This window comes from Heptranchias perlo, chromosome 15 (assembly GCF_035084215.1).
Source record: "Heptranchias perlo isolate sHepPer1 chromosome 15, sHepPer1.hap1, whole genome shotgun sequence".
Taxonomy (NCBI): Eukaryota; Metazoa; Chordata; class Chondrichthyes; order Hexanchiformes; family Hexanchidae; genus Heptranchias; species Heptranchias perlo.
The window spans coordinates 53,246,993-53,270,395 of record NC_090339.1 but is presented as its reverse complement, the minus strand read 5'-3'; the positions used below and the strand labels follow the sequence as shown (position 1 = coordinate 53,270,395).

The 23,403-nt window shown below is 44.1% G+C and overlaps 1 protein-coding gene across 1 annotated transcript in view; it reads left to right on the top strand.

The window, feature by feature from the left end:
• The window catches only part of ophn1 (oligophrenin 1), a 211,963-nt gene extending 190,669 nt beyond the window's left edge, over window positions 1–21,294 (top strand). The window contains exon 25 of the mRNA XM_067997231.1: window positions 16,892–21,294. The gene's annotated coding sequence lies outside the window, so the exon portion shown is untranslated. The remainder of the gene's footprint in view (window positions 1–16,891) is intronic.
• The last annotated feature ends 2,109 nt before the right edge of the window (window positions 21,295–23,403 follow it).

Here is a 23,403-nt window from a genome sequence, read left to right as displayed (position 1 = left end):
TCCTACCGGGCCTTTCATGTTACTAAAAATTCTTGCGTTCCAGTTACTCTTTCATAATTGTAGATGAACTTACTTTAAAATCTGGAAAGAGCTTTTAAAAGGCATTTATTGATTGTGTACATTTTCACAGTAACCAGAAACATTTTCCCCTCTCCCTCCCAACAACAAAATCAAGCAATAGTACTGTTAGCAAAAAAAAAACTTGGAAATTAGGCTGTCAGTTAACTGGGAAGAAAACAATGAATGTAAAAACCTTCCCCCTTTGGTCTGATCAATATGTCTTTAAAAAAATCTGGACAAAAGGGGGGGAGATTTTAATTTCTAACATTTTCAAAAACTGCTGTAAAAATAGAACACGACCTATCTACAAGGTTAAAAGAGAAATCATGAATGCTGGGATCTGAAATTAAAAATTTAAGATGCTGGAAATGCACGAGTCATAATCTGGAAAAAAAATGGATAGGTTAACATTTCAGGTGGGACGCTTCATAGACACTAATCATAAACCCAATGCAAAAGGGAGTGGATGTGATTTTAAGGCAGCTGAAGTCTCTCTAGTTGACTTGCCAAAGTGCTTTGCAATTTCACTCTAAGTGGAATGCTTATGTGTCTTAATGGAGGAGGTATTTAAAATTTGAGTTTTATAAACGGAATCTTGGAAAGGAAATAAAAACTAACAGCATACAACTGGTAAGTACATATTTACAATTCCCAGTGCTTAACTTTTTTTTTTAAGAGTAGCAAATTTTAATTTAGAAATTTGCTCTGACGGTAATATTTCTAAAGGGGGCTGAGAATTGGCAAAGGTTTTGTTTATGGGAATGGGTGCAGATATGAGGGTGGATGAACATTCTGCAGATTTGCTTGATCATTTTTGGAGAATTAGACAACATTCATGAAAAACTTTCCCTTGAGAGATTTGAATAGGTGGGGTAAAGTCCGAATTAGGGCACATCAAATAGTTTGTAGAGTTGAGTGGGTTTGATGGATCACATGGCTGTTTCTCAATTCCATTTTTTTTTCTTGTGTCCTTATGATCTATTTGGAGAAAGAGAAGCAACTTGTGATGTCATTGAGTGCAGGAATGTAAGTTTGGTTCCTCCTTTCCCCACCACATTAAGTCTCTGGTCTCCAGCACACTGCTAATCCAGAAGCTGGGCACTTCCCCACAGGTGAGGGGGTGATTGTTCCTGTGCTGCTATTGTGCATCTCTTGGCACCCAAACCAGAAAATCAGTTGTGGAACCTTGGAGCAGATTTTAGGTCAGCTTTTATAAACTGAATGGATTCAATGAGTGTTCATTGAATCACTTCTTATAGGACCCAAGTGGAAATAATGTTCGTTTTTAAAGATGGACTTTTGGGGATGGATTTTAATGGGAGGTGAGAGTGGTGGGGAATCAGGGGGAGTGGCAAGCTTGCATACTGGTGCCGCGAGAGGCTGGAGAGATTTCATGTCAGGAATCACTGCTCGGCCAGGGGATGGGAGTGGGATTTCGGATGGCAGGAGGTCATCACTGGGGACCTAATGGAACGGTCCCCAGCATTAAGGTGAGTCAGCAGGATGGAGGCTCCAGAGGGGATTGTGGTCGGGGGAGTGGGATGGAAGCAGAGGAGGCCCAGGGTTTCATTGTGGGGCCCTAAGGGGCACTCCTGCTCCTCCTAGCCCACAAGGAAACATTTTTTTAAAAAAATGTTAAATAAATAAATTAGAGCTTTAAACTTGCTTGAGCCTCTGCTGGCCACATCTCCTGTTTGAGGCAAGGAAGCAGTGTGGGCTTTCCCTGCGCAGCCCTGGGGTTAATATTGCAATCATGCACTATGACTGAACCCAGACACAAGTGGAGGTAGGTCCACTCAGGAGGAGAAATTCAACTTCCGTGGGGTGTGACACAGGCTGTAATGGAAAGGGAAATTGGGTGGGGTGTACAATGGCTGGCCCATCTGTTACTGCCTGTTTTGCACCCCCACCAAAGTTTAATTTCACCCCCAAAATGTGCTGGACAAATTTTCTCTCCGGAATAAAGAGGAAGCCCCATTTATTCTGGCGATAGAAACCTGTTCATTTTTATTAACTTAAGGACATTTCAACCCTTGAAGCTGAGCTTAACAAACTTAAGTCTGGGTCTAGGCCTTGGTCTGTAGAATAAAATGTCCTCATTAAGTAATGGGAACAAGTTGAAAAGCATGTTTATTTGTATATATAAAGATTTTACTCTGAAATTACCACCTTTATATTAAAAAAAAAATCTGATGAAGACAAAAGAACATTCAGTGATGACATACAGCAGAAGGGCCAAATAAAACTTCCACGGGGATGCGGTGTACTTCTCCACAGCATGTGTCACACTTAAGAGGCACATAATGAACAGTTACATTACTCACCTTTCTTGCCAAGCAATATTCACGTTTGTCAATGGCTCAGTTTGCGTGCTTCACACCACCACTCACTTCTAACCTTCCATGCTTCAGACTGATTTTATCCTTATGTTTCCTTTCCCCGCCTGCTTGTACTGAATCATGCTCAGTTCCATGACTTGTGCATTCCTAGTGGTTATTGTTCATGTAAGAGCCAAGGTGGTGAATGTTAGCAGGCTATTATGAAGGTGCTGCGCTCAATTTTGACGACACTCATTATCCACACGGGAGCCTAGACGTACGATGGGGCTGCGCCTGTCTCTAACAGGCGCCTAAACATCCAGTATGATGGTGTGCACTTATTAAGCACCAGAAGGCCACTGCCCGCCATATTGCATTGGTCTGCTTCATTGGCGTCCAATGCATACACCATTACAATGATGAATAACGCAAGTGAAAACTTAATGACTTCTAAGAGATTTGTTTTGAAATAGGTGAACAGAAATTTTACCGATCTGTATGATAGCAAGTCCAGTCATGATGAAGTAAGAACATCTTGCTGGTGGGAATGTTGAAATAAAGGAGGACCTGCCCGGACCCTTTAGTAAGAACTTTACACTACAGCCCTGAGCCAGTGACCAGGTTTGTTGTCAACTGCTGCATCCTCCAATACATCAACAGTCCCGCAATCCTCATCACCACCGTCCTTACTACCACCATCCTATTGCCTTCCTTCGGTCCAGCCTTATGGGTCGTGCCCTCACTTCACTACAAATAGAAAAACCAACACCAAATTCAGAACAAAAACTGATTTATCAAACAACTCAATTCCATCAGTGTTTAATAGTTAACAGAAATAATTATGAATTACCCTTGTGCTAGCCCTTAGTGCCTGTAATCTATGCTCCTTTCCCTATCCTACTGTTTCTACGAGGTGTTTCCCCAGTGGCTACAGTAAGGGAGGTGGAGGCTGTTGAGCTTCCATTGAGGACGCTTCAGATGGCCGTGATGGGTGACCTCGAACAGCTCTGGGCCTTGAGGGCCCAGCTACAGACTGCAGCATCACGGCGTGGGTGGAGGGGGGGAAGCGGGCATCCTGATAGAGGACAGCAGGAGCCTCTCCCGTGGAGACACGGTCACTCTCCTGGGACTGCGCCTCAGCACTCCTCCAGCTCTGCACGAGCACAGAGTGATGTGATGCTCTGGAAGCCCCTGTCAACACTGGCCCCCCAAAGCCAAGGTGGCAACTGCCTGAGCTTCCATGGCAGCTGCGAGGTTCCATGATGGTGGGCGTCAATCCTGTTGATGGAGCTGGCCACTTGGTCCATGTTGGACAGGGTGGTCTCTATGCTCCGTGCGAAAGCTCCACACACGTTGGGGCTGGACGCCTCCATGTTTTGTCATATTATGCAAGCTCGCTGGCAGGCTGCCCAGTGCACCTAGCATTTCCTGATGTATGCCCATCAGCCGCCTTCTATAGCCTGGGCCCCCAAAGTCAGCTTCTGAGTCCTCTACTGCCGAACTTTAGTGTGTGATCTTGCCCTCCAGCAAGCTGGCACCTGTGGCGTCCTATCCCCCTGCCCCAGCTCATGCACACCTGTGCCCCGTGATTCGCCATGAAGACCCCTCCTCTAGCCTAGCCTCTAAAGTGCACATGTTGCCAGTCTCGGAGCTGGTGCTTGTGTGTGACCGTGCATCAGGAAGGTTGACTTCCTCTCCCTGAAGAGGCAGAAGCTTCTCCACATTTTCAACACCTGAAATGAAAGAGGGACAAGGGTCAAGCATTTAGTGTGAAGGGAGAGCAGAGAGAGAGAAATGGTTGCTGAAAGCAGCTGCAGTTTGTCATGCAGTGTGTGTAGGGTGAGATAGAAGTAAGGAGGGAAAAAGATGATAAGGTGTGGAGAAACGCTGCATGACGTCTCCTCCAGCGTTACCAGTCATCAAGGTCATGGCCAGCAGGTTTTTTCCATTGGGGGTGGGGGGGGGGTAGTGTGCAGGCAGGCTCAGCCTCCTCCACTGGCAGCCTCCTATCTTGAGTTGTGCACAACCTACTCTTGCAAGAAAGAAGGGAGTTGACAGTCTTGTGAGGTGTTTAGAGAATGTGCCTGTCATGGTTAAAAAGTTGGTATGCAGTGTGTAAGATGTGGGGAAATGAGGGTTGCAGTAGTGAGGAGAAGGAGGTGGAGTGAAGTGTGGTGCAGTGATTGTAGGAGTGTGAAGGGAAGTATTGAGAGTAGTGAGGCTGGAGATGATGGAGGTACGAGCAGAATAAGAATGAAGTATTGTTATCTTGGCAACTCTGGTGAGATCATTGAACTTTTTCTGGCATTGCAGCCATGTCCTGGGAGCTAAGTTCCTGGCATTGACCTCCTCAGTGACTTCTTCCCACTGGGGGTGGCGTTCCCCTGGGGGGGAAGAGGATCTCACCCCCCCTCCTGTCCACCACCTGCTCCGAGGCCTCCAACGTGGCATCAGAGAACCTGAAGCCATGTCTGGACCTCTTGCAACCATTTTAGCCCCATGACCACGTTTGTTCCTGTCTGCAGCCAGATTGCACCTCCCCTTTAGAGATGCCAGCTACCTTTAAGTCGCGTCCGACGCCCAATTTCCAACCCCCCTCTTCTCTCTCCCCAACCCCCGTGCACCCCCCCCCCCCCCACACACCACCAAAGAAAAAGGCGTGCAAGATGGTGAACAGTATGGGTAACGCTGGCTGCAAGTTTGAGTCACTTTAATAAAGACCCAGCACAAATTTCACGTGCTGTCTGGAACCACGTGAACAGGCCCGTGCAATGCGAGCCTCGCCCCCCCAATGAATTTCTAGGCCGAGGACTTTTGAGCAGGGATTTCTGGGTGGTGTTAAGAAATGACTGATTTTTCCAGGCCTGGGAGTCATTCTTACTGCGACCAAACAGAGCAAAGCAATGCTCTGCTCACACCATAAACCTGGGATGTTCTTGATATTTATCTCTCAGCACTGCACCAAACAGTGCATTTGTTCACTAACCCGCTACGAAGTCTGGCCTTGTGTTTTCAATAAGGACACATCTTTGAAAAAAATAACAGGCCCTAGAACACCGACCAGTGAATTTTCCTTTTACAATTCTGCTGTCGTCTCCAAAAAAAGGGAGCCCGTACCCTTCTACAACTGATGATGCAGCCAGGTAACCAATGCTCACGATCAGACTCACTTGGTGTCTGTTATTTATCTGCCTGTCAGGAAGCACCTGCTCCCATTTCCCAATGCCTAGTGAACATTTGGCGCTTGTGACTCAGTGGATAGTCATGTTCTGTGGTGTGCTGACTATCATAAAGAGCAGCGAGCTCCCAGTTTGATCCCTGGTACGTGATGAGTTAACTGATCTGTGCTGGGCAGCAATTTGGAGAACATAATTGGCCAATGTGAGGACTGGATCAGTCCTTGGCTGCACTACCACCCCCCCCCACTCCCCTCCCCCCTTTCCATCAGCCTGCTGAGCACCCACCTGTCTTGGTTCATGCACAAGCCTGGTGCTTGTGTGAGGTACTGGAAAGTTGCCTCTATCCATGGACCCATACTCCAACATGTGTCACTGTCATCAGGAGAATACTGGGGGGGGGGGGGGGGGGATTTTTTTTTTATATAAAGAGGAGAAAGAACTCTTTGTGAACACCCAGGTAACTTTACTTTAAAGCCACTTTGCTCCACATCCCAACTGTTTTTATTTGGATTGAATTCCCGATCAGTGCAAGCTGTTACTTTTAGCAAGATTTTTATCTTTAGTTCCTATGTGCTGATGAGAGAGCTTAAAAACATGTGGCTTAGAAGTCCGTGTGTGAGTCCAGAAACTGTGGAATCAGTGACTGACAATGGAAGATGGATTCCTGATCTGTCTGATCCCTAGCAGGTGTTTTATTTCTCCATTCAGTAAATTGAAGCTTGTCTTGAGAGGTTTTAGTTGTACTACAATTTCCCATATCCACATAATGTTTGTGCCTGTGTCATGCCTCATCCCTGAAAAAAGGAGACAGCACATGCAGTTTCAGTACAAAGATACACCAACTTTAGCTAACAATCCTTGAATGCACCATAAAATCCAGTGTATAGGTCCAACCAGAGTGTAAACTGTGACTCTATACTTTTACATTGTGTGTATCTATAACATTTTTAATATCTCATTCATTCTGCAGAAGCCTTTCCAGCCGAAGAGCTTCTGTAGTAAAGGAAAAAAAAAATTGCATTCATATGGTGCCTTTTGTGACCTCAGGATGTCCCAAAGTGCTTTACAGCCAATGAAGTATGGTCACTGTTGTAATGTAAGAAACGCTGCAGCCAATTTGCGCACAGCAAGGTCCCACAAACAGCAAAGTTTAAAAATACCAGATCATCTGTTTCTTAGTAATGTTGGTTGAGTGATAAATGTGATAAATATGATAAATATTGGCCAGGACACAGGGGAGAACTCCCTGCTCTTCTTCAAAATAGTACCATGGGATCTTTTGCGTCCACCTGAGAAGGCAGACGGGACCTTGGTTTAACATCTCATTCAAAAGCTGGTACCTGCGACAGTGCAGTGCTCCCTCAGTACTGCACTGGAGTGTCCGACTAGATTTTGTGCGCAAGTCTCTGGAGTTATAATATAAGTTAGCTGTCTGCTTTCCGAATTTGCCCATTTATATTGCAGGTGGATTCTGAAACCTAGTGCGCATGCACAATTTACTCAATAGTCGAGTTTGTGATTTTACACTTCTGGCGTTCCCTGAAGTTTGGGGGAGATCTATTGGGATCAGCGAGGTGAACGTTGCATTGCTGGCCTGTACAGCACAGATTTGCAGTGAGAAGAAAATGCTTGTCTCTGCATTCAGCAACACCATTGTCAGCCACTTACTGCCCGCATTGCTTTGCAGGAAGTAAACCCATCTCGTGAGGTGCTGTTCCAGAAGCAGCAGCGTAGAAGTAGCTACAAAAAAACCCACAAATACTGTAAACTTACAATAGGTCGCTCAGCATCTGAAAGGAAAGATAGGTTAACTTTTTTTGGTGGGGGTAATCCTTAATTACCCTCTCTGGTGTTTTGGCCAGTATTTATCCCTCCACCGACATTACTAAAACAAATTATCTGGGAAGATGGGCCGGAAATTGCTCAAAATAACGATGAGCCTAACAGCGCTCACCATTATTAATAGGCAAATCGAAGAGCAAGTTCCAGCGACCACATATGCACAGTCAAACGAGAAAACCTGGAACTTGCTCTTCCTGGTTCACCGGTGATGTGAAAGCTTCGTGTTAAAGGGACCTCGCCAGCTGCAATCAATGGATCAGCGTGAACTTGCTCTCCTGCCCAGCAGGAAACAAACTAATCTCACCACAAAAAAGGTACGCTGAGTTTTTTAGGTCTAAACTAACATTTAATGGCGTGTTAAGTATTAATGACTGCCAAACAACCTCTCTGGCACTGAAAATTAACTTTTAAAAATGCTGATTCTCATTACTCCTGATTTTAATAGTTTTTGGACATTTAAAAAAAATTAAAAAAAACTTTTTTATATGTATAACTTTTTTTTCCTTTTCTTTCTGTCACTTTTATCTCAGACTTTAAATTTTAGCCTCTCTTTATTTTGCTTTCTCTATTTCATGTTATTGTACATTTACAAACCTTTTTGGGCGCTTCCTGGTTTTTAGTCTGCGCAGTTTGTCAATTGAGTTTCACTTCTAGGTTCTCGCAGTGTGGCTTGCTTCAAGCTGATTTGTTGAGGAGGCATGACGATCCTTTCTCTGCTCACACTGCCTGGGAAAGAACACGTCTGTTTTTTGAACTCTGATTTTCAAGGAAGTTGCCGCCAAAAAGAACACTAACTTAAACTTTAAAGTGGGTGAATTTAAATCTCATGAGTGGTGAGCATTGTTGGTTCGCCGTTCAGAGCAATTTACAGGCCATTATCTCATTGCTGTTTGTGGGATCTTGCTGTGCGCAAGTTGGCTGCTGCGTTTCCTACATTACAACAGTGACTACACTTCAAAAGTACTTCATTGGCTGTAAAGCACTTTGGGACATCCTGAGGTTGTGAAAGGCGCTATACAAATGTAAGTTCTTTCTTTCTGTCTTTCATTAGAGTTGTGATCACAGGATATACCTGAAATGTTGCTTTTTCATGATTAAGCAGTTTACCTGTATTTACAGGACTTTAACAGTATTGATCAAATGACAATTGGACTGCAATTGGTTGTAAATTTTTGTGACCAAAGTTACAAATATATAAAAAAACAATTGATAGTCTTTCCATCAGGGGGAACAAGAAGCAAATAAAAAGAAAACTTAAAATTTCAGTTGATTGCTGTTGGCAAGCATCCCAGAAATGTTATAAAGCTGTGCTCTTCAGCATACTGGTGGGAGGTTATTTTCAGCCTGCAAACTGGGACGGGGAGGGATGCATTATAGTGAACCACTGCTATTGTTTCAACTGCCATCTAATTCAACTGTTAAACCAAACTCTCACTCCTGCTGGATTGCATGCAGGTGGAATGTCAATTAACAGAATAAGTTCTGAAAGGTCTAGTTAGAAAGCTTAAAGTGTCAAATTCAGTGGCATCCCATTCAAAGTGGAAATGCTAGGCTTAGAAGGAGGACATTCTGCTTGCCATTTTATTGTCACAATTTGTGGTGCTGATGTTAAGATGCATATAGCCTAACTGCACCCCTCTCGGTTTGGTTTTAAAGAGGCCATTTTAATTTAAAAATAAATAAGTGCAATTTGAAAGGAAAGGGTTTTCCAGACCTTTTCATCTTCTGCCAATGAAGAAGAGATTGTGTGCAAATTTAACTTAATTATACAGTAGATGGGTTACTATCATTCTCATCAGATTCACTTTTTGTAATTGTAATCAATCCAGCTTACATTATTTAGATGTGGTTTTGGAATGGATAGCATCAGGAATGGTGTATCTGAATGAAAGCGCTCCTCTTTTATCTCAATGTTCCCATCAGCATGATGTCTTTATCTCATCATGTCTGGACTTGCTTTTATACAGAGCTGTAAAATTTACTGTTTAATTATTTCAAAACAAATCTCAACTCCCCCCACCCAATAATAGGACCATTCCCAGGGCTATTGTGGAAATCTCCTGATTTCCTGTATGGCCAGTCCGCCCCTGCACGCTGGTTCCTTATTGAACAAGGATTTTTTAAACGTTCAGCGGGGAATGTGGCAATGCAGCTTCAGCTCTTAGCACCACTCAAGGGCTGCGTTGCTATATAGCCTACGGAAGGTTGGAAAAATAGTTACTTTGGACTTGATTGAGCAGCAGGAAGAAAACACAAAGGAACGAGGAAATAAGGATGATTCAGTAAATAGTATAGATGGGAGCAGAAAGTTGCAAAGGGACATTGATAGATTAAACGAGTGAGCAAAACTGTGGCAGATGGAGTTTAGCGTAGGGAAGTGTGAGGTCATTCATTTTGGACCCAAGAAAGATAGATCAGATTATTTTCTAAATGGTGAGAAGCTAGGAACTGTGGAGGAACAGAGAAATTTAGGGGTCCATGCTCAGAAATCACTAAATACTGGTGGACAGGTACAAAAAAGGCTAATGGAATGTTAGGCTTTATCTCCAGGGGTGGAAGTTACGCTACAGTTGTATAAAGCTCTGGTTAGACTGCATCTGGAGTACTGCATTCAGTTCTGGGCACCGCACCTCTGGAAGGCTATACTGGCCTTGGACGGGGTGCCACGCAGAGTCACCGGAATGATACCGGGACTAAAATGGTTAAATTATGAGGACAGGTTGCATGGACTAGGCTTGCTTTCCCCTGAGCATAGAAGATTAAGGGGTGATCTAATTGAGGTGTTTAAGATGATTGAAGATTTGATGACATAGATAAAGAGAAGCTATTTCCTCTGATGGGGGAGTCCAGAACACGGGGGTGGGGGGGTGCATAACCTTAAAAGTAGAGCTAGGCCGTTCAGAGATAATGTCAGGAAGCACTTCATCACACCAAAGGGTAGTGGAAATTTGGTACCCTTTCCCCCAAAAAGCTGTTGAAGCTGGGGGTCAATTGAAAATTTCAAAACTGAGATTGATAGATTTTTGTTAAGCCAGGGTATTAAGGATTATGGAACCAAGGCAGGTTGATGAAATTAAGATACAGATCAGTCATCATCTAATTGAATGGCGGAATGGGCTCGAGTGGTTGAATGGGGCCTACAAAGGGTTGAATGGCTCGTGTGGAGCATAAACACCGGCATGGTCCACTTTTGTGCTGTGCATTCTATGTAATATCCCTGTTCCAGTAGGAGATTAACCCTGCAGCGAGGAAGATGCATGCAGAAAGCTATAATTTCCCTGACTTATGCATCACTAATTAGTTCACGGTTGACAAATGTGTCACATCAGAGCGCTGCTTCTTGCAGAACTGTTTGTTTTCTGTTCTTCAACAAGCATATGTTAGTTTTGCTTTTGTTTTGAAAATGTAGACTCTCTGCTTTGTTCAAAAGTACTGGTGCATGAATAGGTATGGTGATAATTGTTGTGTGTTTGTTGCGATGTCTAAATACATATGGTTGTTCAGTGCATATGGTATACCTGTTTTTAATCTGCTTTCTTACATGTTATCTACCTGAGTCATACAATGTAACCCCAATGTTCTTCCTTCAGTGAAATAGGTCTTGTGCTTGATTCTGTGGAGTGCCTCTACTTAGTGTTGAAGGCACTGGTGCAGGGCCTGATGATGACACAGGAATGATGCTGACACCACAATCACACGTATGTCTCTGTACATAGGGTGCTGCTTGAGGTGGTCTCCTCAGGGTGCCTGTTGAAAGCCCCCTCGATGGATGTATCTGATTGCCGCATTGCAGTTCCTGCTTCTGCTTTTTCATCATTGGATAATTATATCACAAACAAATAACCATCCAGCCCCTAAACCACAGGTATGGACTCAACTGCCTTTTTGCACTATCCTCTGTTGAAAAGCAAAAAGTGTAAGCAAGTCCTCCGGACACACCTGGTGATGGGCAGGCAGGATGCCAGACCGGCGCACTGCACCTGTTTGCCCATCAGGTGTGATTGTCTCTTCTGTCCCTTCATCACTGGTGTCTGGTGCTGTATCCGGTGCTTCTCTGTTCTCATCATCGTGTCTTGTATTTAGTGTCTGGGTGAGTGGCAATGCAGGCTGCACACCATGTTTTGTATCATCTGTGAAGAGGGAACAGAAGTACAGTGAGCCATTTCTGTATTGCACTGGACTGAGATGAGCTTTCATATTCCTGCGCAGAAAACAGTGAATATGAAAAGTTGTGACATTTTAATTACATCACAAATTATAGCATGATTGGTACAAACCCTCCTGATCCGCAGCTCATTCCTAACTCTTCAAACATGTCTTCTACTGATTCCATTGCTATGCAGGACAGCATCCTTACCTTGAACTGTCTTTTGTGTAACTCCAGCATCACCTGCACTATAACTCACTTCACTATTATATGCCAATTTGGCCTATAAATAAAACATTAGATTCCTTTATCATTGGTCAGTTCACTGTTTTTAAATGCTTGATTGTTAGTTTCTCTGGGGTGTGAAATATAATTTGCATTATCAGACTCACTTCACTATATTCACTTTCCTTGTAAAATTCTCATCTTAGCCATGTGTGTATGTATACACAGGATTTTTACTGTCCTTACGTGTGTCACAATTAACTTTTAATTTTTGACTTCCATGTAGTCTAATGGATGAAGCGTTTGAGGTAATACTGTTCACTTACTTTGCTGATCCTCCTCACATTGTGGTACTTTGTTCATGTATCTTCCCAAGTCCTTTCGAGACTTCAAGCCCGAGTTGATCTGCTTGGAAATTTCTCCCTGGGCAGCCTTTGTCCTAATTTTAACTGGTAGGCTGAGCTCTAAATACTGAAAAGTGTCATCGTGCTTTTCTGCAGTTCCATCTTAAAAAAAAGCGTTCGGGTCACGGCTCTGAGAATCCAGCCTTGCACATTTTGATTCAGCCACTTTTCTCCTCTGAGCACAGCTGAATGGTCCAACAGCTTGTTAGCTACTTCAGAAGTGTCAAAATGAGGATCATTGCAAATGTGCTGTGATTGGCAGGTTTCTGCTGAGTGAGGTAAGGCAAGAGTACAAGGAAACTTGGACAAACCTGACATTTCAATTAGCAGACAGAAGAAACCCAGAAAAAAAAATGCTTCATTTACACAATTTCTGATAAAAAGAAAAAATACGGGCCGATGTATTTGTGCTAAGTAAAAGAAAAGTCATAATCTAATCATTTAAAAACAACATTCCATAAGTAAAGTCAAGAAAACTCCATTTGACAAACTGCTCAGTCGGGTAGAGATCTTTTTTAAATATAAAAATTGATCTTATTGGCTTGCTTCCTCCTAGACCTTGCCAGGATTGCAATTTTAGACTTGGCTCCAAACAGTAAAACTATTCTAGCATGCACAGTAATCTATACTTTTACTTTAAAAGTATTATGATTTTATCAAGTTTAATAGTGGATCCTGTGTTAAAGAATACTGAAGACGAGCATTCCAGCAATTCCTTCAGTTCAAAAAAGCTGCAGTGAGGGAAAGTTTCTCCCTCAATATTACGATGTTTTATATCGCAAACTTTTTTTTAAAAAAAATCCCATTTTAACTCGACTGGTTTGGCGCAACAAGGGCACAACAAAATATATTAGATACTTTCAATAACAATTTTATCCTCTCTTGACTTTTTTTGCTTTCTCTGTATTGATACAGTAGCAGTCTGTGGAAAAAGAAATTTGGTCTGTTTTGAATTCATTGGATTTTGCCTGCTTTCAACTGTTATACTTGGCAAACCTTGTGCACCAATTGATCACATGCTGCATCCCATATGTTGGAAGCTGACACATTCTTTCCAGAATGTGGTTGTATTAAGTGTCGAGGTGCTACTTCTGCCACCAAGATGGTGCACCTCAGATGATCGTCTCCCAGCCAGTGTAAGCTTTGGTATTTATACCAATCTATCACTAAATAAAATAGTCCACAGTTTGCTTTGCATATAAATGTTTGTGGCTGGACAAAGTACAGTCAAAAAAATGTGGAAATGTGGCTGAATGTTTCCAAAAGAGCTTTATAAAGTTCCACCTAATTTCTAACTCACCAGGAATTACTTTTGCTTGCACAAGAGGACATTGTTGAACTCTAGTGAATTAGGTCGACCCTACTTGAAAACGCAGCATGTTGCACAGTCTAAATTAATAAAGTGGCTTGTTGAATCGTCAAGGAATCTGCTCACGGCAGGCAAAGGGGGAAGAGGGGTTGAGAGTGAATTCTCTTAGAGTCATAGAGTTATACAGCACGGATAGAGGCCCTTCGGCCCATCGTGTCCGCGCCGGCCATCAAGCCCTGTCTACTCTAATCCCATATTCCAGCATTTGGTCCGTAGCCTTGTATGCTATGGCATTTCAAGTGCTCATCCAAATGCTTCTTGAATGTTGTGAGGGTTCCTGCCTCCACAACCCTTTCAGGCAGTGAGTTCCAGACTCCAACCACCCTCTGGGTGAAAAAGTTCTTTCTCAAATTCCCTCTAAACCTCCCGCCTTTTACCTTGAATCTATGCCCCCTTGTTATAGAACCCTCAACGAAGGGAAAAAGCTCCTTACTATCCATCCTATCTGTGCCCCTCATAATTTTGTACACCTCAATCATGTCCCCCCTCAGCCTCCTCTGCTCCAAGGAAAACAAACCCAATCTTCCCAGTCTCTCTTCATAGCTGAAGCGCTCCAGCCCTGGTAACATCCTGGTGAATCTCCTCTGCACCCTCTCCAAAGCGATCACATCCTTCCTGTAGTGTGGCGACCAGAACTGCACACAGTACTCCAGCTGTGGCCTAACCAGTGTTTTATACAGCTCCATCATAACCTCCTTGCTCTTATATTCTATGCCTCGGCTAATAAAGGCAAGTATCCCATATGCCTTCTTTACCACCTTATCTACCTGTTCCGCCGCCTTCAGGGATCTGTGATAGCTCCCTCCCAAGCTTACAAAATTACTTGGCTGGGATTATTGTCACTCAAAAATGTTAGTAGGGGATTTTTAAAAAAATCTATCATTAATCAATATCCCCAGTGGGGCAATAAGCCTCCAACAGAAGTTTTAACCCAATACAATTGACCATCTATTTCATGGGAATAAAGAGAACGATTAAAATCTGCAGAGCCTTGATCTTCAAGTATTGAACTGCCTTCTTAAAATAGCTGAAGCTTTGCCAGTTTCTGCCACTCTCAATTTCTCTCCTCTAGTTTAAACTACAAGTTATTCTCTTTTGCTCACAGTTACAGTCAGTATGTTAGCTTTTAATTTTGTAAAAAAAAAAGTCAAAATATCTTAAATGAAGAAAGCAAAAAGATTTATTGTTTGTTCGATTTTTGGTAAGTTGATTTCCAGCCATTGGTTCCATGATATCTGACACAACCTCTCAGCCTGATGATGTAATTCTGTCAACATTAACATTCTAACGTGGAGTAAATGTTAAATCAAGGCTCATCTTATTCTTGGCCTCCTTGTACCCTCTGATCTCAAATAAAACTCCCATATCTCTTCCATTGCAAAAGCTACCTCTGAGAAGCTCAGTTTCTGCTTTGGTGCCAAGCACTTAAAATTTATAGAGTTAGGAGCAAATACTAAGTCCTTCCAATATTTTACTATTGCTTCTGCAGCTGGGGAGACATTTTGCATACTCCTGGGCAGAAAAAGCTTCTAGTCTGCATGCCTTCTTTATCTCCTAGCCTCCAATCTCTCTTTCTCCCCTGCATCCTTTCTTATCTTCCTCTCTGTAGTTGACATTCCTGTGGATAATGTCTCTCCAAGCTCTCCATTCTTCTTTCCCCCCCAAGTTCGAAATACAGCATGCCACGCACATCCTCATTGTCCTCCTCGCATCCTCGCTCTCATTGGATTGAAACCAAGACTCATCAAACCATTTCCTTCTCAAATCCATTCTTCCCACGTGCAACAAATTATACAACAACTTGCCTCTCAGTCTGCCCTTCCTCCCACAAATCAACAGCGTATTAAATTCCAAGCTTGGTGTCACCTAATGTATAAGAACAATGTGCTTGTTGTGGTGGACCATAAGGTCATCAATTTGTTTTTCCATGGACCCCAATGTTGGCAAGATATATGGGGGTAGAATTTCAGGTGGGATTCTGCCGATCTCCCAACATACATTCAGATAATCTGCATGAACGGCCATTTATGCCTTTTCTCTGGGTTTCGATTGATCTTCCACTGAAGGGAAGTTATTTGGGCTAAACCAGAAGTGTTATGGAGGGGAGTACCTTTTAAAAATATGGAAAGCTATTCATGTATGACATATGGAGTGGTAGCCCCACAATTATCGAGACTAGAGGTCTGAGGCCTACTCCTCCTCTAGTGTAATGAGTACGAGGCTGTTCAGGCTGCAAGTGCCTAATGTTCTAAGAGCCTACACCCTCAGCCATGCACAAGGCTCAGCAAAGCCCTAAACAATACGTTAATTAGGGAACTCCCCATTGTACAGCTCGAGTGCCTGATCAGTGCTTCAGTCATTGAGCTCCCATTTCCAATGGCACTGAGAGGGAGGCCCATTTTAAAAGAATTCAATTTCTAGTCCTGCTCAGCCCTTTTCTTGTTGTAAGGGCACCCTTACTTAAGAGCCCAAAGTTGGTCTGGCCTTCAAGGGCCAATTCTTCAGCGGGGATTTTGTAAAAAAAAAGTTAGCGTTGTAAGAGCAGGAAGTAACCGTTCACCGACCGCTGGCGTCCCACATTCAGGATCCCAATCCATATGGTTCCTATTTGCTGGCAGGGCCACAACAACATTTTATGATTAGAAGGAGTAATACATTCCTCAGTTTTTTGACGGAATGTACACCTGCCATCTGCAGATATTTCTGCTACATTCAAGATCCAAAAAGGTGCAGCTGCAATGAGCATTGATGAGCACGTAGCATTGAACTAAGATTTTGCTTTGATAACAATTAAGATTTCTATACTGAGTTTTACAAGTGATATTTTGTTAAGAGGTAACTTATGATTTTATCATTTACTGCTTTAATTGCTTCTATAATGAAAACTATTTTATATGGCATTTATATAGCACCTTTAACATAGTAAAAGTTCCCAAGGCACTTCACAGGAGCGTTATCAAACAAAATTTGACACCAAGCCACATAAGGAGATATTAAAGGCAGGGGGGGTAGGTTTTAAGGAGTGTCTTAAAGGGGTAGAGAGGCGGAGAGGTTTAGGGAGGGAATTCCCGAGCTTAGGCAGCTGAAGGCATGACTGCCAGTGGTCGAGTAATGAAAATGAACTGACATCAGCATATGAGTTATTTCATCTGAGCACTGTACAGAGTGCTGCAGGAGTAGTAGTTCAGTCACTGCAGGGTTGCATTTTCTGCCCACAATAATCATTAATGCAGCCTCCAAAGTGTCAGGATTTTTCTTGGTCACACTGGCAGCTATTCAACCAGGACAGCCACATTACCCAAATATATTGCAGGACACTCACTGACACACTTCCCTCTTTCTTGCAGGATAAGGTGGTGCATAACAGGAGGCAGCAACAAAAAACTAGAGGAGGACAAACACGCCAACACATTTTAACCCCCATGGAGGAGACAATGCTGGCCATCATGGGAAGTTGGCATCGCTGAGGCCGTGGCCACTGGCAGCACTGGAGGGATTGAGGAGGGTCTCTGGATACCTAATCCACCTTTTCTCTTCCCACTTCTCCCTCATCTGACAATCTTTTCTGATTCACAAGCTGCAGATGGTGCAAGCTCGTACTTCTTACTTTCTCCTCTCCCCTCACCACAACCCAACCCTTGTCTCTTTTTCATTTCAAGAATTAGAACCTTCCCAGTCAGAGGAGGAAAAGGAAGAAGACAGTGATGAAGAGACCCTGTCACTCGATCTTACACTCGCAGCCACCAGCTCAGAGATTGATACCACGCGTACTTTAGAGGCTAGGATAGAGGAGGGATCTGCACATGGTGAGACACCGGACACAAGTGCACACCACCCAGGGCAGGGGGAAAGGATACCACAGGTGCCAGCTCACTGGAGTGTGACACACTAATTCTGCTGCAGATGATTCAAATGAGGACTTCAATGGGCCAGGCTACAGAAGAAGGCATACACAACTAAATGCTTGGTGACTAAAAAGCCTGCGCACAATGTCAAGGAGCATAAAGGAGTTCAGCTCTAACATGGCAAGGGGGTTGGAATATAAGAGTAAGGAAGTCTTACTACAATTGTACAGGGCTTTGATGAGAACTCAGCTGGTGAACTGTGTACAGTTTTGGTCTCCTTATCTAAAGACGGATTTACTTACCTTAGAGGCAGTGCAATGAAGGTTGACTAGATTGATTCACTAGATTGATTCCTGGGATGAGAGGGTTGTCCTATGAGGAGAGTTTGAGTAGAATGGGCCTATACTCTCTAGAGTTTAGAAGAATGAGAGGTGATCTCATTGAAACATACAAGATTCTGTGGGGGCTTGACAGGTTAGATCCTGGGAGGTTGTTTCCCCTGGCCAGAGAGTCTAGAGCTAGGAGGCATAGGGGCCAATTTTCGGATGGCTGAGCGGGTGCGGTGGGGGCGGCTCCTAAAATGGAGGAATCCCGGATCGGTTTGGGAGCCTGGCTCCAACCTGTTGACTTCGGGGTTCCCCAGTGATGCATTCGTGTGCGCGCGCAGCTCCCAAATGCGGGACTCCCAATGGCAATTAAAGCCGGCGGGATGCTGCTTTAGATAGTTAGTTAGATACTTGAGGTACTTGACAGACCTCATTGAGTGGAGATTTTGGTAGTGGTGCAATTTTGAAGGATCCTCAGCGTGTTTCCCGTGCTGTGGGAACATGGACAAAAGAGCTGAATTCCAGAGGTGAGGTGAGAGTGACTGCCCTTGACATCAAGGCAGCAGTTGACAGAGCGTGGCACCAAGGAGCCCGAGTAAAATTGAAGTCAATGGGAATCAGGGGGACTACTCTCCAGTGGCTGGAATCAAACCTAGCACAAAGGAAGATGGTAGTGGTTGTTGGAGGCCAATCATCTTAGCCCCAGGACACTGCTGCAGGAGTTCCTCAGGGCAGTGTCCTAGGCCCAACCATCTTCAGCTGCTTCATCAATGACCTTCCCTCCATCATAAGGTCAGAAATGGGGATGTTTGCTGATGATTGCACAGTGTTCAGTTCCATTCGCAACCCCTCAGATAATGAAGCAGCCCATGCCCGCACGCAGCAAGGACAACATCCAGGCTTGGGCTCATAAGTGGCAAGTAACATTCACGCCAGACGAGTGCCAGGCAATGCCCATCTCCAGCAAGAGAGAGTCTAACCACTTGCCCATGACATTCAACTGCATTACCATCGCTGAATCCCCCACCATCAACATCCTGGGGGGTCACCATTGACCAGAAACTTAACTGGACCAGCCACATAAATACTGTGGCTACAAGAGCAGGTCAGAGGCTGGGTATTCTGCAGTGAGTGACTCACCTCCTGACTCCCCAAAGCCTTTCCACCATCTCCAAGGCACAAGTCAGGAGTGTGATGGAATACTCTCCACTTGCCTGGATGAGTGCAGCTCCAACAACACATGAAGCTCGACACCATCCAGGACAAAACAGCCCGCTTGATTGGCACCCCATCCACCACCCTAAACATTCACTCCCTTCATCACCGGCGCACAGTGGCTGCAGTGTGTACCATCCGCAGGATCTACAGCAGCAACTCGCCAAGGCTTCTTCGACAGCACCTCCCAAACCCGTGACCTCTACCACCTAGAAGGACAAGAACAGTAGGTACATGGGAACAACACCACCTGCACATTCCCCTCCAAGTCACCCACCATCCCGACTTGGAAATATATCGCCTTCCTTCATAGTCGCTGGGTCAAAATCCTGGAACTCCCTTCCTAACAGCATTGTGGGAGAACCTTCACCAGACGGACTGCAGCGGTTCAAGAAGGCGGCTCACCACCACCTTCTCAAGGGCAACTAGGGATGGGCAATAAATGCTGGCCTCACCAGCGACGCCCACATGCCATGAACGAATAAAAAAAAGTTACTACTTCCTTAATAATGGATTCCAGCATTTTCCCGATGACTGTAAGGCCAACTGGCCTGTAGTTCCCTGTTTTCTCTCTCCCTCCTTTTTTGAATAGCAGGGTTACATTTACTACCTTCCAATCTGCTGGGACTGTTCTAGAATCTAGGGAATTTTGGAAGGTCATAACCAATACATCCATTATCCCTGCAGCCACCTCTTTTAGAACCTTAGGATGTAAGCATCAGGTCCAGGGGATTTATCGGCTTTTAATCCCATTAGTTTCTCCAGTACTTTTTCTTTGCTGATATTAATTACTTTATGTTCCTCACTCTCATTAGCCCCTTGGTTCCCCACTATTTCTGGAGGATATAACGTATTTAGAAAGGATAGGGAAAGAAGAAGGGGGTGGGGTAGCTGTACTAATTAGAGACAACATAATAGCAATAGAAAAATAATAACGCAATAGAATAAGTAACATTAAAATAGAAACAGAATCCATATGGATTGAGACAAAGGATAAGAAGGGATTGATCACATTAATAGGTCTATTCTACAGACCACCTAATAGTGGAAGGGAAATGGAGAATGAAATGAGTTCAAAGCATCGAATAATAATCATGCGAGATTTCAACTACCCCCAAGTAAATTGGCAAGAAGAGGAAAAGGGAATAGAGTTCTTTCTTACCCAGCTTGTGAGAAGCCCAACAAGAGAGGAATCACTGCCAGATCTAGTATTGGGAAATGAACCAGAGCAGATAAGAAAAGTAAGCATAGGTAAACATCGAGGCAATAGCGATAATAACATAATAAGGTTTAAAATAATGATTGAGCAAGATACAAGTAAGACAAAGACCAAAGTAATAGATTGGAAAAGAAGCTAATTTCGAGGGGATGAGAATGGAACTAGGGAAGGTAAACGGGAAAAAAAATTGGCAGACAAAGAGACAGAACAGCAATGGGTAATATTTAAAACGGTGATCAATAGAGTTCAGGTGAAGTATATTCCTCTAAAAAGCAAGAACAAATTAGCCAATAATGAAACACCATTGATGAATAAAGAGATAAGGGTAAAATTGAACCTGAAGAAAAAGGCATACACTAGGTATATAGACAATAAAGGAGGATGACAAAAGGGAATATAAAGAGGTTAGGAAAGAAGTCAAAAAAACTAATAGGAAAGCAAAGAGGAACTACAAGATTAAATTATCAAGGAATATAAAAAGAAATACAAAAGTATTCAACCAGGCACATAAATAATAAAAGAAAAATCAGAACAAACTCACAGGTAATGACAGTGAAATCATAGAAATATTGAATAGTTACTTTACTTCAGTATTTACCAGGGAGACTAACACGGTGAGCATGACATTAGAAGAAGAGATCAAAAAAGATATTAAAACATTTAAGATAGAAAGGGGAGAGATAATTGATAAACTAATCAAACTTAGAGAGGATAAGACCTCTGGTCCGAAAATGTTTTTCCTCATGTCACCTTTGGTTCTTTTGCCAATCATCTTAAATCTATGTCCTCTGGTTCTTGACCCTTCTGCCAATGGGAACAATTTCTCTCTATCTACTCCCTTCACGATTTTGAATAACTATCAAATCTCCTCGCAACCGTCTCTGTTCCAAGGAGAACAACCCCAGTTTCTCCAGTCTATCCACATAACTAAAGCCCCTCATCCCTGGAATGATTCTAGTAAATCTCTTCTGCACCCTCCCTAAGGCCTTCACATCTTTCCTAAAGTGCGGTGCCCAGAACTGGACGCAATACTCCAGTTGTGGCCGAATCAGTGTTTTATAAAGGTTCATCATGACTTCCATACTTTTGAACTCTATGCTTCTATTTATAAAGCTCAGGATCCCGTATGCTTTTTTAACCGCTTTCTCAACCTGCTCTGCCACCTTCAACATATACCCCCATATATGGTAGCATAGTGGTTATGTTACTGGGCTAGTAATCCAGAGGCCTGGACTAAAATCCAGAGTCATGAATTCGAATCCTGCCACGGCAGCTGGCGAATTTAAATTCAATTAATTAAATTCAATTAATTAAATAAAAATCTGGAATTAAAATACTAGTATCAGTAATGATGGCCATGAAACTACCGGATTGTCGTAAAAACCCATCTGGTTCACTAATGTCCTTTAGGGAAGGAAACCTGCCGTCCTTACCCGGTCTGGCCTATATGTGACTCCAGACCCACAGCAATGTGGTTGATTCTTAATTGCCCTCTGAAATGGCCTAGCAAGCCACTCAGTTGTAAAATCTCGCTACGAAAAGTCAGAATAAGAATAAAACCGGACGGACCACCCGGCATCGGACCACAAGGCACCGGACACGACAACGGCAAAACACCAAGCCCAGTCGACCCTGCAAGGTCCTCCTTACTAACATCTGGGGACTTGTGCCAAAATTGGGAGAGCTGTCCCACAGACTAGTCAAGCAACAGCCTGACATAGCCATACTTACAGAATCATATCTTTCAGCCAACGTCCCAGACTCTTCCATCACCATCCCTGGGTATGTCCTGTCCCACCGGCAGGACAGACCCACCAGAGGTGGCGGTACAGTGATATACAGTCAGGAGGGAGTGGCCCTGGGAGTCCTCAACATTGACTCTGGACCCCATGAAATCTCATGGCATCAGGTCAAACATGGGCAAGGAAACCTCCTGCTGATTACCACCTACCGCCCTCACTCAGCTGATGAATCAGTCCTCCTCCATGTTGAGCACCACTTGGAGGAAGCACTGAGGGTAGCAAGGGCACAAAACGTACTCTGGGTGGGGGACTTCAATGTCCATCACCAAGAGTGGCTCGGTAGCACCACTACTGACCAAGCTGGCTGAGTCCTGAAGGACATAGCTGCTAGACTGGGCCTGCGGCAGGTGGTGAGCGAACCAACACGAGGGAAAAACTTACTTGACCTCGTCCTCACCAATCTACCTGTCGCAAATGCATCTGTCCATGACAGTATTGGTAGGAGTGACCACCGCACAGTCCTCGTGGAGATGAAGTCCCATCTTCGCACTGAGGACACCATCCAACGTGTTGTGTGGCACTACCACCGTGCTAAATGGGATAGATTCAGAACAGATCTAGCAGCTCAAAATTGGGCATCCATGAGGCACTGTGGGCCATCAGCAGCAGCAGAATTGTATTCCAGCACAATCTGTAACCTCATGGCCCGGCATATTCCTCACTCTACCATTACCAACAAGCCAGGGGATCAACCCTGGTTCAATGAGGAGTGTAGAAGAGCATGCCAGGAGCAGCACCAGGCGTACCTAAAAATGAGGTACCAACCTGGTGAAGCTACAACTCAGGACTACATGCATGCTAAACAGCGGAAGCTACATGCTATAGATAGAGCTAAGCGATTCCACAACCAACGGATCAGATCAAAGCTCTGCAGTCCTGCCACATCCAGTCGTGAATGGTGGTGAACAATTAAACAACTAACGGGAGGAGGCGGCTCTGCAAACATCCCCATTCTCAATGATGGCGGAGTCCAGCACGTGAGTGCAAAAGACAAGGCTGAAGCGTTTGCAACCATCTTCAGCCAGAAGTGCCGAGTGGATGATCCATCTCAGCCTCCTCCCGATATCCCCACCATCACAGAAGCCAGTCTTCGGCCAATTCGATTCACTCCACGTGATATCAAGAAACGGCTGAGTGCACTGGATACAGCAAAGGCTATGGGCCCCGACAACATCCCAGCTGTAGTGCTGAAGACTTGTGCTCCAGAACTAGCTGCGCCTCTAGCCAAGCTGTTTCAGTACAGCTACAACACTGGCATCCACCCGACAATGTGGAAAATTGCCCAGGTATGTCCTGTCCACAAAAAGCAGGACAAATCCAATCCGGCCAATTACCGCCAGCAAAGTGATGGAAGGTGTCGTCGACAGTGCTATCAAGCGGCACTTACCAATAACCTGCTCACCGATGCTCAGTTTGGGTTCCGCCAGGACCACTCAGCTCCAGACCTCATTA